Genomic DNA, 15,440 nt, shown 5'->3' with positions numbered 1-15,440 from the left:
CAGAGACGATGTGCTAAAATTCAAACCTCTAACAACTGCAGACGCCGCAAAGCTGCGTGCAGGAATGTCGCAGGGTGAAAAGAGAGCTGACCTGCGCTTGTGGCAAGTTGCAAATTATTTCATTGCCTAAATAGTTTACATAGTTAGAATAATATATTCTTGCCTGCGTTCTTAAGGTGACCTGTGCGGTAGAGTAGCTGCTGACGCAATGTGAAATCGATTGATAATCCCTGCAGCAGAACGCCCCTCAAATCAAGGATTTTGGCTTTACTGATGAACAGGTTTATTTGGGAGTAAACCCTGAGTTTCACCGTAAGAGTTGTTGCACAAACACAAACACAAAAAGACCATATAAGATACAAACACGCTCACTGCTAACAACATCAATTGATTCGGTAACACTTTATTTGAAGGGGTGTGCATAAGACTGACATGACACTGTCATAAACGTGACATAACATCTGTCATGAACATAAAGAAGTCTTTATGAATGTTTATGACTGTTGTCATGAAGTGTCATTCGGTAAATAATGACACTTTTAAAGCAAAGTTGCTCTAAAAGTTGCATTGAAAGTCCATTAAAAATGCCAACTTTACATTAAATTATCATAATTTATAAAATCATGCATGAAATATGTCGAGTCCCTCTAAATAAGAAAAAGCATATACATGGTGAGCAATAAGCCTCCCTGGCAAGCAGGGGAGTCGCCAGGAATCGTGGGCCCCCTGACAAAAAATTTGTTTGGGCCGCTGCTGTTGCAATTTTTTGAGTCTATTTGACCCATAACAAGCGTCACAATTTTAAAGGCTTGCATATGCCTTGCTTTCTTTGGTTCAATACTGATAATTAGCACAATATTTACTGCTCATGAATTTAACATCCAGTATGCAAGTAGGTTGCTTAAATTTTTTCTTTGTTTTAGATTACTGAAATGTCTCTCTCCACAAGCAGTCAAAAGCAACGTACAACTACGCATGAAGCAATCCAGACTTCTCAAAAATGCTGTGTAGTTGCATTTCATTCAAGCTGCAGTACATAACTTTAATTAAAAAAAATGTTTTCTCCATATTTGTTAAAGCTGTTACAATGTCGTAGCAGTTTGTTATGAGACAGATAATCTGTGAAAACAATCAGTCTCCTCCATCTCCTTCCTGAATTACTATTACTGGTTAAAGCAATGCACCGTTCTGACCAAAAACAACCAATCAGAACTAGTAGGACGCTCTTAGCACTGTCAATTAGCCTCATTCACTCACTGCTAAATGTGCTAATGGTGGAGAAACAACTTATTACTAGAAACCGTTTACTGGTAGCTATGCTAACTAAACTGAGCATTCACAGTTTGAATCTGCACAGCTCTGTGCTATGCTAGCTGCAGTACAGCACAAATCGAGGTGGAGGAAGAATGAGCAACACCACATGAGATTATGATTGACAGCACTAAAACTCTCCTGCCACTGACTGGATGTTTCTAGAGAACCTTGGGAGAAAGCAGAGGAAATAGATTTTTCACAGTTTACCTCTCATACCATACTGTCACAACATAATGAGAGTTTTAACAAATATGTGAAAAAAAAATATTTATATAAAAGTGACATACTGCAGCTTTAATTTCATTCAGGAGAGGATAGGTCAGGAGGAACGTGGGTTAGAGCTGCTGCTGACTGACTCATCTGTTAAGTGGTAAAAGGTACAAGTTAAATATAGGAATATGTTGACAAAGTTGGCATTTTTAATGGACTTTTAATGCAGCTTTTAGAGCAACTTTGCATTAAAAGTGTCATTATTTACCGAATGACACTTCATGATAACTGTCATAAACATTCATAAAGACTTCTTTATGTTCATGATAGGTGTTATGTCATGTTTATGACAGCGTCATGTCAGTCTTATGCACACCCCTTCAAATAAAGTGTTACCACTGAATTCAAAAACTATACCGTATTTAATTACAATAAAGCAAAAATCACAATTCCAACTGATAAATATTAGAAATATCTTAGTTACAAAATAAACATACCTTGTCCCTCTATCAAGGGGGCCGCTAATAAGATACATTTTATAACTGTCGCCACTTATCTTTCGTTCCTTCTGTTGCCAAGCTGCCGCTACACAACATAAACAGCGGAAGTTCTCTCATCAAAATAAAAGCATTAAATTCATAAACCAGAAGTCAACTAACAAAATAAAGGCAATAAGCGCTAAAAAGGAACATACCAAATAAGGAGCTTAAGCTGGGATTATTTACAATCCCTCTGGAGGCTTCAGTTGGTTCTGCATAAAGGATTCCACTCAAATCATTATGTATATCTAACCTTTGAAAAAAACTGATCTATAAAATAAGACTCCATGTTTACAACCATGGTTACAAGAAGTAACTTCAGTCTACTGAAGTTAATTACTTAGAGAAGGCAAAAAATCCTGGATGTAAACATTGACCCTGTGGGTTTGCTGTTCCCCAGCTCTGGAACAAACTGTCTGAAAAAATGAGATGTACACAAACTATTGGCTCCTTTAAATCAGAATTAGAAAAGTAACTTTATTATAGCTTACCCTCAAATTTTTCTAATTTCCAACATGTTTTAAAACATTGTTGTTTTAAAACACTGAAAGTTTGTCACTTCAGTGTTTTTTAAGCTTTTTGATGAACCAAATATTCTTTTGATAGGGTTGTTGTTTCTTTGCGTTTTTCCTGTAAAGCACTTTGAATGACCCCTTGTATAACACCAATAACATGGCATGGCCCAGGTAATGTGCAAGTTGGACTGAGATGTGTTACCGGCAAACATTTAATATTAATCAATTTTGATCAGATTCAGGGACAAAAAATCTTGATGAGAACATCAGAAGTAGGAACTAAAGAAAAAACAAATGATCTTCTTTACAGCCATAAAGAATAATAGGGTGAGAGGATAAAAAAGCAGACATGTTTGTATTTAATTTTACAGATGCAGTTTAATACAAATTCTACCTTTCTTTAGTTTCCTGCACTGCAAAAATAAAATATTTCCAAAAAAGAGAGAGGAAGGCCTCAAATGCAGAAGTGTAAACTTTAACCTACAAAAATGTTGCAGGCATATATCTGACTACCTAGCAGGACTCTGCGCTGAGAGGAGCGAGACGCAGTGGCAGAAACCAAATAATACACAATAAGCCTGCATATTGACTTGATGCAGGAGGAGAAAAGAAAACGACACTGATGGGCTGCAGATGTACACAGCATAAATCCAGCAAACAGGCTTCAACATGCACATGCTGTCAACATGCCACGCAGGTCTATTGTAAAAACAAAGCTGAGTGTTACACGGAGCAGAGGCAGACCAAGCACACATATATTTACAGCATGTAAATAATGTAAACAGGACCACAGACACATTGAAGAAGAATTAACACGCAAGACAGTGACACCGAGGAGGAAACTGGAGCAGCACTCTCACATATGGTAGCCTGGACAGAAATGTAGCAACATGCAGCAGCGCGGCTTTAAAGGAGCAACATCACCAGAAGAAATGTGCTGCTCTGTGCTCATTTCACAATAGATTATGATTTTAGACATGAACACAATGCGACTATTGATCAACAACAGCCACTTAAAAATAACGTCAGTGCTGGGTTGTGATAAATTATTTATGCACACACATGTCAATGTGACTCTATTAATATGTATATTTGACATAAAATTGAATTTAATAAAAAAAAAAAGTAAAACCATTCTGAATCCCCTCTTACTAGAACTTTGAAATGTACAGTCCTGCTCACAATTATTGGCACCCATGAAGTGTAAGTACATATCATGGAATATTTAACTGAAAGAAATTCATCAAGCGAAAAATTTACTACAGATAGCTTGTATTTGATACAAAACAGCAAATGATAAAGAACATTTAAAAAGATAAATATTATGAGGAAAACATAGAAAAACAATGTTTACCATGTCAACGGTATTGGCACCCTTTGTTGCAAATCAGTATGAAAACGCAATTCAGCTCACCTGTTGCAAATCACAAATAAGGATCACCTATGATGAACTGCCTCCACCCATGTGACATGATGAATTGACCAATGATTGATCATGTTGGTATTTTAAAAGCCACCTTCTTCTTGTGCGACAATGGTACAGACAAAGGAGATGCCTGAGGACAACACAAATTTTATTATTTGCAAGCACAAGAGGGTATAAAGCCATCTCCAAAAACTTTCGTATTCCTGTTTCAACAGTGCATAATGTTATTAAGAAGTGTTCCAGGCATGGAACTATTAAGAACCTCCCTGGACGTGAGGGAAGAGAAAAAATGATGATAAAAGTCTTTGACGGTTGGTGTGAATGGTGGAAAAAACACCACATCAACATCTAAAGACATGAAGACCAACCTGGAACATCCATCCATCCATCCATCCATCCATCCATTTCCTTCCGCTTATCCGGGGTCGGGTTGTGGGGACAGCAGCTTCAGAAGGGAGGCCCAGACTTCCGGTCATGACCCAAAGCTCATGACCATAGATGAGGGTGGGAATGTAGATCGACCGGGAAATCGAGAGCTTCGCTTTTTGACTCAGCTCTCTCTTCACCACGACGGATCGGTACAGCGCCCGCTTCACGGCAGACACTGCCCCAATCCGCCTGTCGATCTCCCGCTCCCTTCTTCCCTCATTCGTGAACAAGATCCCCAGATACTTAAACTCCTCCACTTGAGGCAGGACGACCCCCCTGACCCGGAGAAGGCACTCTACCCTTTTCCGGCTCAAGACCATGGCCTCGGATTTGGAGGCACTGAGCCTCATCCCGGCCGCTTCGCACTCGGCAGCGAACCACTCCAGCGAGAGCTGCAGATCACGTTCCGATGAAGCCAACAGGACCACATCATCCGCAAAAAGCAGAGATGGACCCCCTCAACACCTCGGCTGCGCCTAGAAATTCTGTCTATGAAAGTAATGAACAGAATCGGTGACAAAGGGCAGCCTTCGCGGAGTCCAACCCTCACCAGAAACAGGCCCGACTTACTGCCAGCAATGTGGACCAGACTCCGACACCGGTCATACAGGGACCTGACAGCCTGTATCAAAGGGCCCGGTACCCCATACTCCCGGACTACCCCCCACAAAGCCCCCCTAGGAACACGGTCGAACGCCATTTTCAAGTCCACAAAACACATGTAGACTGGTTGGGCGAACTCCCATGCACCCTCCAGGACCCTGCTGAGGGTGTAGAGCTGGTCCAGTGTTCCACGACCAGGACAAAAACCACACTGCTCTTCCTGAATCTGAGGTTCGACTATCCGACGGACCCTCCTCTCCAGGATCCCTGAATAAACATTACCAGGGAGACTTAAGAGTGTGACCCCCAGGTAATTGGAGCACACCCTCCGGTCCCCCTTTTTAAACAGGGGGACCACCACCCCGGTCTGCCAATCCAGGGAAGCTGCCCCCGATATCCATGCGATATTGCAGAGTCGCGCGAGCCAACGCAACCCTACAACATCCAGAGCCTTAAGGAACTCCGGGCAGATCTCATCCCCCCCCGGGGCCCTGCCCCCGAGGAGCTTTTTGACCACCTCGGCGACCTCGTCCCCAGAGATTGGAGAGCCCGACCCAGAGTCCCCAGGCTCAGCTTCCTCAACAGAAGGCATGTTGGTGGGATTGAGGAGGTCTAAGAAGTATTCTGCCCATCGGCCCACAACGTCCCGAGTCGAGGTCAGCAGCACACCGCCCCCACTATAAACAGTGTTGGTGCTGCCCTGCTTCCCCCTCCTGAGACGCCGGATGGTGGACCAGAATCGCCTCGAAGCCGTGCGGAAGTCTTTCTCCATGGCCTCTCCGAACTCCTCCCACGCCCGGGTTTTTGCCTCAGCGACCACCCGAGCCGCATGCCGCTTCGCCCGCCGGTACCCATCAGCTGCTTCTGGAGTCTCGCAGGCCAAAAAGGCCCGATAGGACTCCTTCTTCAGCTTGACAGCATCCCTCACCGAAGGTGTCCACCAACGGGTTCGAGGGTTGCTGCCGCGACAGGCACCAACAACCTTGCAGCCGCATCTCCAAAAAGCCTCGGCAATGGAGGCACGGAACATGGTCCACTCAGACTCAATGCCCCCCATCTCTCCTGGAACTTGTTCGAAGTTCTGCCGGAGATGGGAGTTAAAGCTCCGTCTCACAGGGGACTCCGCCAGACGTTCCCTGCAGACCCTCACTACACGTTTGGGCCTGCAGTTGATGGGTACCGGCTTCCTCCTCCACCACTGGAGCCAACTCCCCACCAGGTAGTGGTGAGTGGACAGCTCCGCACCTCTCTTCACCTGAGTGTCCAAGATATATGGCCGCAGATCCAATGAAACAATGACAAAATCGATCGTTGAACTGCGGCCTAAGGTGTCCTGGTGCCAAGTGCACATATGGACACCCTTATGCCTGAACATGGTGTTCGTGATGGACAATCCGTGACGAGCACAGAAGTCCAACAACAGAACACCACTCGAGTTCAGATCAGGGGGGCCGTTCCTCCCAACCACACCCCTCCAAGTCTCACTGTCATTGCCCACGTGAACGCCAGATCCAAAGTTATTTTTCTTCATAAGGGGTCTTCAGGTTGCGCTTTGTCTGGTTCCTCAGCTAGGAGACCCCTGGGGAAGGTCTGTCTTGGGCGACCCTACCAGGGGCATAAAGCCCCAGACAGCATACGTCCTAGGATCATTGCGACACTCAAACCCCTCCACCATGATAAGGTGGCAGCCCAAGGAGACCTGGAACAGTCTGGTGTAATTGTTTCAACAAGTACCATACGCCGCACACTAAACATCCACTTTATGGGTGGAAGCCAAGGAAGACCGAAAGAAAACCTAAACAAATCTCAAGCCTTCTGGAACAATGTTTTATGGACAGATGAAACAAAAGTGAAACATTTTGATAATTCCCACAAACAGTATGTTTACAGGCGGCGCAATGAAGCCTTTAAGGAAATGAACACCACACCAACAGTCAAGCATAGTGGAGGATCCATAATGTTGTGGGGCTGCTTTGCAGCATCTGGTACTGGAGGCCTTGACCGTATCACAAGGATCATGAAATTCAGAAGATTATCAAGCAATTCAAGAGCAAAATTTCTTGCCCAGTGTAAGGAAACTTGGTCGGAAGCAAAGATCCTGAGTCCTCCAGCAAGATAAAAACCGAAAGCACACCTCCAAAAGCAAGCAAAAATGGTTAAAAGGGAAAAAATGGACCGTTTAAAAATGAGCCCTGAGCCCAGCAATGAGTCCTAGCAACGAAACTAGCAGAAGGTGCAGGTGTGTGTCTGTGTCTGGTCTGAATTATTGGTAAAACATGTTTGTTCTTTAAGTGTAGTTACTCACTAGGTAAAGAATCCAGAAATATTACTCAAGTGAGAGTAACTATACTTCATAGTAAAATAACCCAAGAAAAAGTAAGGTCAGCATAGTAAAAATAGTGGTTTAAGTAATTTTTTCCCAAAAAGTTACTCATGTAAATGTAACTAAGTAAATGTAACTAGTTAATACCCACATCTGCTCGTGACTAGTTTTGTTGAAGAATGAGATGTTGTGAGGTGCTTCTTGAGATTCAAGTTTCTTATAACCGAATCAAGAATGACGAGTAATTGCATAAATTACTCGTCACATTTGGATTTGTGTCTTTTACCTCAAACAAAAGTGACATCTGGACCTTCAGTGCTACTTTAGACTATCTGGGCTCCCACACTCCACAACTGTCTGACATTTTCGTGCTCTTCTCTGCTTCCGTATGAACACCTGCACAAACCTGCCTCTGATTGGCTTGTAACGACTACTTCCTCAACCAATCAGCAGCACCCTTATTGCTCCTGGTCAGATCTGCTTCAACCTTCTGGGTACTGAATTAAAATAACATATTGCTTTTTATTGTCAGGATCGGCTTTGTGACGATGGAAGAAGTATTTTATTGAATTTCTTGTAACTTAAAAAATAACAGTTAGTAGTACTGTTATTTATTTTAATGCTATTATTCCCATTACTGTCTGTCGATGTCAATCCCAACATTGGGGCTGGATATTAGCACCCATCACTTTCCAAATGCAGGTACATTAGTGAAGATGCCAGTAAAGTCACAGTGGCAGCTTTGGAGTTCAAACAAGAAGACAACATTTAAGTTTTATGGCTGACCTGTTGTGGGAAGCATCGTCACTGAGGCGTCATTAAACTCTATAAATGCCATTATTAATAGAAAAGAGACAACATTTTCCTGCATTTCCTGAACAATTTTCTCTTCTCATACTTATCCAAATCTGGAAAATTCTGTAATGTTCTTAACTTTTCCATTTAGCGGGAAGTTTTACTGTACCGCTCAGTAAAATCAAAACAAAGGTTTTTCATGAATGAACCAGCTGTCACTTAAACTGGTGATCCAATTTTTTAACTGCTCATGTTTTAAAGAAAAAAAACAACAACAAAACAACCCTTTTTCTACAATAAAGAAAGCCTGTGTTTGGCAAAATCTAGGTTTTCAATAAAACAAAATACAGGAAAAAGTGGAAGCTTTTTGGTAGTTTTAATTTAACTTGAATCTAAAGTTGTAGATATATTTACATTGGAACCAACCAAGAGAAAAGGCATTCAGAACATCTCTGCTCCCTGGAGTATAGCAGAGGGTTTGTTACAGCTTCCTCCATTTTTTGTGGTCAGACATTTTCTCTAAAATGTAAACTAAAGAAACAAAAGATTCCTCCTGCTTCTTTAAATTCCACATACTTTCCATTGAAGTCACTGCTAAGAAAAATTCCATTAAGTTGAGTGTTTCTTTAATTTCTGGAGTGTTCACCCTTCTTCTCTAGGACTCCTCCAAACAAATGGAAAAGCAATCAAAACCCCAGTAAGAGAGTCATTAGGATGGCTCTACCATAATGGAAAAAATTAACCTCACCGTAGCTGGGTAGCAGATACCAAAACCACCACTTTAAGGGCATGCAACTGTAAAATCAGATGTAAGGATTCCTCTTCAGTACAAAAAAACAAAGAATAGACCACTGTTATGTGGCATAAAGTCCTTCCCCTACAGTTAATACTCTGCTGTGGCTTATTAAGCTCTACTGAGAGCGGAGAATCTGGCCCTTAGATGTTTTACTCCTCTCTCATGATTTAAAATTGTCTGTTTCATAAGGCCAGTGAGACTGTGCTGCTTCTGTAGGGAGTAAGAAAATGCTGTGCAGGAACATCCTTGCTGAATCAAAATGATCTGCAAGGAAGATTGTATCTATTAGAGGAAAAAGCTATTCATATAAACCTGGTCCTATGAAAAAAAGGACTACTGTTCTTGTAAAAATTATCAAACCACTTCAATCGAATCTGATAACATGAAGTAGGTCGGAAGATCTCCAAAAGCAAAACATCATGATGTGACCTAAGGAAATTAATAAACAAATGAGAAAGTCATTGACATGTAGCAGTTATTTCTGTCGTTGCTGTGCCAGTTAGGCTGGTCCCATGAAGGGATGTTGACTGGGGATAAGTTCCACATTTAGATGACGTTTAGAATCCACTGTATTTGTCATGCCAGGCCACTATATGGTGCTGTAAGTTTAACATGTCGTAGCAATTCTTAATGCCTCATGGGTCTGTGTTCAGTATCTGCAAAAGTGCTCCTCCATCACCAATAAACCAAGTACTCATGAAACTCATATTTTCTGTATCAGAAGTTGTGTTAAATCAAACAAATTAATGAAGCCACTATTTTTATTTTTTTATTTTTTTTATTATCTGCATGTGCATGTGTTGAATAAACCCTACAGCCATGCATTCTGCACATGTGCGCTCTCACACTTGTGGAGTACTTCCAGAAAGGTTTCACTCTGAGACCTGGTTTCCAGAGTGCCAGTGTCAGAGACTCTAATCACTGAAGTGGTGTAACCAAGCAAATGGATTGCAACTAAAATGTTATAGTTTCACTGAAAATCAGCCCTGTGTGAATAGGACCTATAAACACTGCAGGTGATTTAGGTCCTACATCAACTAAGGCAACTAGTTGCTAAAGAACTATTCCATGGAAGAGTTTCCTAGACAAAAGACACAGCTGAACAAAAAGGCAAGCAAAAGATAAAAAAAAAAAATATCAAAAAGATCTCCAAGACTTCGGAAAATATTCTGTGGATTGATGATACACCTTGACAGAAAGTGTGTATCCTGCTACATCTGCTGTAAAACTAAGATAGCATTTGAGAAAAAGAATATATCCTATCTACATTTTGATGTAGCACCTGGATAACATGTTGTAATGGATGGAATCATATCTTCTGATCTCTAGGAGGAAATTCTGAAGTAGAATGTCAGCTAGGTTTGCTTCAGATTATTTGGTTTACACAGCAGGGCAATAACCCAAAGCATAAGGCAAGTTCACTTCTGAATGGCAGCGTTATTACCAGCTCATGATGAAATCATAAGTAGAAAGAAATTCTCTAGATATAGCTGACATCTGTTCTTAAATACTAAAAACACTACCCATTTTAAAGTGTAGAAACTGAAACTGCCACTAAAACCAGTGTTTTTGAAATCCCTTGATGTGAGTGCATAAGGCCAAGAATTTCCCCTGTTTAGCTTATTGATTTATTTCTCTGAAATAACATAAGGAACATGTAGAGTAATGGAACACCATGACCCTGTAGCTGTGAACTGTGAAACCGGTTCACACAGAACAGACTTTAGCAGCATCCCTGAACTCAATAAGATAAAGTTACAGCGCTGGCTGAACAGAGGATAAACACATACTTCAAGGTTCACACACTGGGCATCGGCTTTTATTGAGGTGATATCATTGAGAACTAAGACATCTTGTCTGTCATGTTTGCTGGGGAAAATGAGTAATGTGGAACATAAAAAACTCCTTGGCTACACAGACAGGAGGACTAAATCCAGATATCTGGAGAGAGTTCTGGAGTTCCTACCTGGGAGTAAAGAAAATCAGCCAAAAATGTTTGGACAGTGCTCCAGTGGGGGAGAGGTAAAACTATGAAAAACAGTCACTGGGAAGACACTGTGTGTTTGTGTAGCAGTGAAATTCTGAGTTTCACTTCTTACAGAGCTGATTATCAAAAGTATCTTAAAGGAACAGAGTCCTGCATTTTCCACATTTCCAGTCTATGCAGTGGCTCTAATTCTGCACCATTTTACTAGTAAGACTTTACTGACTGGTGTTGCACTCAATGGAAACAGCAGTCTGTTTTCTTAAAGCTGCAGTATGTAACTTTTATAAAAACTATGCTTTTTTTTTACATATTTGTTACAACTGTCAATGTCAAAACATAGCTCAGTCAGAAACAACCAATCACAAACGGGGAGAAGGTTTTAACACTGTCAACCAATCCCCCTCATCTCTGCTTCACTACAACTAGTTCCCCACACTGGAGCCTACGGTAAATGCTAAGGCTAGTTAGCATGGCCACAGATAACATCAGGTAAACAGTTCTTCTGTTTACAACAACGATAATATGCTTCTTCACCACAAGCTTAATGAGCAGCACATACATGAGCCTGACTGAGCGCAAAGACCCTACCTCTAGCTGTGACTGGATGTGTCTGACCAAGCGGTATATGTCTGCAGATAGTAGTAGGATTACAGAGAAAAGGCAGAGGAGCTTGATTGTTTTTACAGATTATCAAGTTATAGTGACATTATGATGTCAAATTTAGGTTCAGACAAGGTTAGAGATCAACTGGAAGATTTGTGTTGTCTTCCTCTTCCCCACAGAAATACAGAGGTCACTAAAAGTTCACTTAGTTCAAATGCATCAGTGTCTGAGTGAACAGCGTAAAGGAGAGTGATTCATTCATTCACTTTCTGAAGATTGACAACTTTCAGAGAAAGATTCTCTTGAAATACACAGAAGGCTGACAGTTATTTATTTAATTTTTTTTTAAAGCCAACGTTACGGTTTCAGGAAAAAGAAATGCCTAATTGAGTCGGGTAATACGCAGCATGAGTCATAAACCACCAAACAGCAGCTATCATTTCCATTCCAATTTATACTGCTTTACAACTAAAAGACCGACTGCCAAACCAGGATCCAACATCTTTCCACCAAACTGTGCTCTGAAAGCTAAACCCACCACTGTTAAATATTGAAAAATTGCAGCAAAGTGGGCGGAGCCTAGAGACACAACCAAGTTTGGGGGTAAGTGGAGGGGATGAATGGGTCTGTGATCAGGATGAAAAAAGCAGTGCTTTTTTACTATATTTATCGATTTTTCTGACTCCTCTAGTGACTTTTTTCAAAACTACTGATAAATCTAACGATTCTTATTCTGTGCTGATGTAGACTTTTATGGTGACAGCATTCTGCAGCTTGGTTACAGGCAGCCTGTCTGTCCTCAGAGAGCAGCAAGAGCAGCCATTAGCTTCTCCTGCTTCCTCAGCACTACAGTCAGTCTGACACAGTCATCAGTTCAACACCATACCTTCACCAATAGTCAGAGCAGAGCAGACCCATTCCATCACACATTTCTAAAGCTGAATAACACTATCGATCAATGCTCACCAGACGCCATGGCAATGCTCGCTACTCCAACTCCTGACCACCAGGCATGGGACAGGAGGGGAAGGAGAACTATGCTTCTTTTATCTCAAAACGCGGGTTTGTGGCAAAGTTGTACCAAGCCAAACTGCTACAGCCAAGAGGAGAATTCAACTGTTTGAATAAAGAGGTCAATCATGAGATGGTTTTAGGCAAACTAATTGGACAAAACTTAAGGGTCAAAATTTGCACAGAAACATAAATATAGAACCCTCATCAACCTATTAAGACAGTTTACTTTGGATTTTTTATTTTTACCAATGCACTCTTCAAGTTGTTGTATTTCAGAGAGATATCAGCCTTCCCAGTGCCTATCATCTTGTTTTACACCTTGTATTTTCTTCCGACTTTAAATTCAGATCAACTTCCAGAATAGATGATTGAAATAAAAATGAGTTTTTGAAAATATGTTTCTGTCATTTGTTATTTCTTTTTAAGAAAGGAAAATAATTGTTAAAAATCTAAGTAAAACTGGTTAGCAGATTTGGTATGAAAAACATATTATTAGGCTATATCACATAGCCCTAGGTGGTATGCTCAATGTAATAAATAATAGCACATTGCCTCTCCTAATACAATGGTCACTCATGGCAGAAAGGCTAAGAAATGAAATTTAAAAGCTTTTCTTATGAATAAATTCAACAGGACAACAATCGGATAGACAGATAAAAGTTTTATAAAACCTGAGAATACAACTTGTCTACAACATTCTTATTGCTGCTTTGCTAAATGGTACCTTAAAAATATTCTGCAAGATTTAATTTTAGTGAACTATTTAATCTGTCTTTCATAAAACAGATTAAATTGACAGTAAATTGACAGTAAATTATTCTCAAAGCAACAGCTTAGCACTCACCCTCCTGGTGTTGTCCAATACTCTGGGGTCCGGCTGCCCGTAGTTGGGGGGGTTGGCGTGCGGGTCATAGCCCAGTCTGGAAAGCATGGGAGCGATGACAGCCATGTCCCTCACCACATCAGGTGGGATCTTTCCCACCCATTTAGACAAGGCTTCCACGTTTACTGGCTTAATGACTTGGTCTGTGGACCTCTCCACTCTAAAACAAAAAATACAAATGCTGATTTTAGTTGAGAATCACAGACTTTATTCTGAGGTTGTCTGGCAGTAAATATGTACTGTGTAGTAAAAGTAACATGTTTGTTTTATTAGATTTTCTTCTTTTTTTTTTTTACTTTGTAGCAGCAACAAAGGAAATCCTAGACTGGACACAAACAGATTTAGTACCACTGAACATCAAAACTTTAAAACTCAAAAAAGGCAAAAGACAGATCCAGCAGAGGAAAAGCTTTGAAAATCTTCAATGTCAGTGGAAAAAAAACATGGCTTTCCTTTTTATCTCCAACTTCTAAAACAAATACCTGCTGAGGCCCAAATCTGCAAGTCTACAGATACAAGATAATGCTTGTAGAGAAGTATAAGTTCAAGTTTATTTATATAAACAAATTTCAGCAACAAGGTAGTTCAAAGTGCTTTACATCATAAAAACATAAAAATACAAAGTCATAGAACAATGCATAGTCAACAATTAAAACATTACATTTTGTCAAGTGCCGTCATTACACATCAGAATGTTGATTAAAGTTTTATTATTGATGTTTCAAAAGAAACTCTAAACAGTCTAGATTTAAAGGCACTCAGTGTTTTCTGGAAGTTTGTTCCAGATTTGTGGTGCATAGAAGCTGAATGCCACTTCTCCATGTTTGGTTCTGGGGATTCAAAGCAGACCAGAACCAGAAGACCTGAGAGGTCTGGAAGGTTGATACCAGCAGCAGATCTTTAATGTATTGTGGTGCTAAGCCATTCAGTGATTTATAAACTAACAACAACATTTTAAAGTCTCTTCTCTGAGCTCCAGGGAGCCCGAGGAAGGACTTTAGAACTGGGGTGATGTGCTCCATCTACCTGGTTTAAGTGAGAATGCGAGCAGCAAAGTTCTGGATCAACTGCAGTTGTCTGATTTTTTAGGCAGACCTGTGAAGACACTATTGGAGGAATGTGTGATATATATAAAATGATAGAAATTTGGCTTATGATGGAGATCTGGAGTGTACTAGCTAAACATGATAATGCTTGTTGATGACGTAACCAATCGGCAACAATGCAGAGCAAGCGGGAAGTAGCGTGGCCAAGTTCGTAAGGGAAGAGCTACCCAGATAGCACACGATGTTAAATCAACGTTGAAAAATAGTTAGAATCGTTGATTTTTGGTTGAAGTCGACAAATGACGGTGGATCAACCATCAAACAACCATCCAATCAAACCGTTGAAACTGTGACATTGAATCAACGTTGTTTTGTGGTTGAAATCTGATGTCTGAAATGCCGAAGTGTGATTAATGGTTGATTTTTGGTTGAAGACGACAAATGACGGTGGATCAACCATCAAACAACCATCCACCTCTAGCCAAGTAACCAATGTTGAAACTGTGTCATTGAATCAATGTTGTTTTGTGGTTGAAATCTAATGACTGAAATGCCGATGTCTGATCAACATCTGATCAATATTGAATCAATGTCAGATGTATTGCCGCACCCCTTCCCCTCCTCTCCTCAGCGCTCTGGGTCAGAGCATTTTATTACTGAGTGGGGGTTATCACATTTAAATTAACCACTGCAGAGAATAGTGGGTGGTGACTCCTTTCTGTACATTTTCTTACTTGTTCATAGCAATTTTCACTGACTGTTTGTGTGTGATATATTGACACAAAAACATCTACAACTTACTACAAGGAGTGGAGCGGTCCACCCCCACCGTTTACATGAGTGGGATGTCCCAAACACACAGCTGCTTCGCTGTTGGCTTGTTAGCAAAAGATGTTAATTCAATGTTGAATTATGATCACAAATGTTGACTTTATGGTTCAGGTCAACAACAGAAGC

The 15,440-nt window shown here is 40.8% G+C and overlaps 1 long non-coding RNA gene across 1 annotated transcript; it reads right to left on the bottom strand.

The window, feature by feature from the left end:
* Positions 1–2,963: 2,963 nt before the first annotated feature.
* On the bottom strand, positions 2,964–14,199 carry LOC106942955 (uncharacterized). The gene is made up of 3 exons (XR_001423761.1): positions 13,399–14,199; positions 13,061–13,066; positions 2,964–2,976 (listed from the first exon to the last, which is right to left on the bottom strand). It is a non-coding gene; the product is annotated as an uncharacterized LOC106942955 (long non-coding RNA).
* Between the last annotated feature and the right edge of the window lie 1,241 nt (positions 14,200–15,440).

The sequence above is a fragment of the Poecilia latipinna genome, unplaced genomic scaffold (genome assembly GCF_001443285.1).
Source record: "Poecilia latipinna isolate Pla-1442-1.1 unplaced genomic scaffold, P_latipinna-1.0 Scaffold4719, whole genome shotgun sequence".
Classification (NCBI taxonomy): Eukaryota; Metazoa; Chordata; class Actinopteri; order Cyprinodontiformes; family Poeciliidae; genus Poecilia; species Poecilia latipinna.
This window is presented reverse-complemented; position numbering and strand designations above follow the sequence as displayed.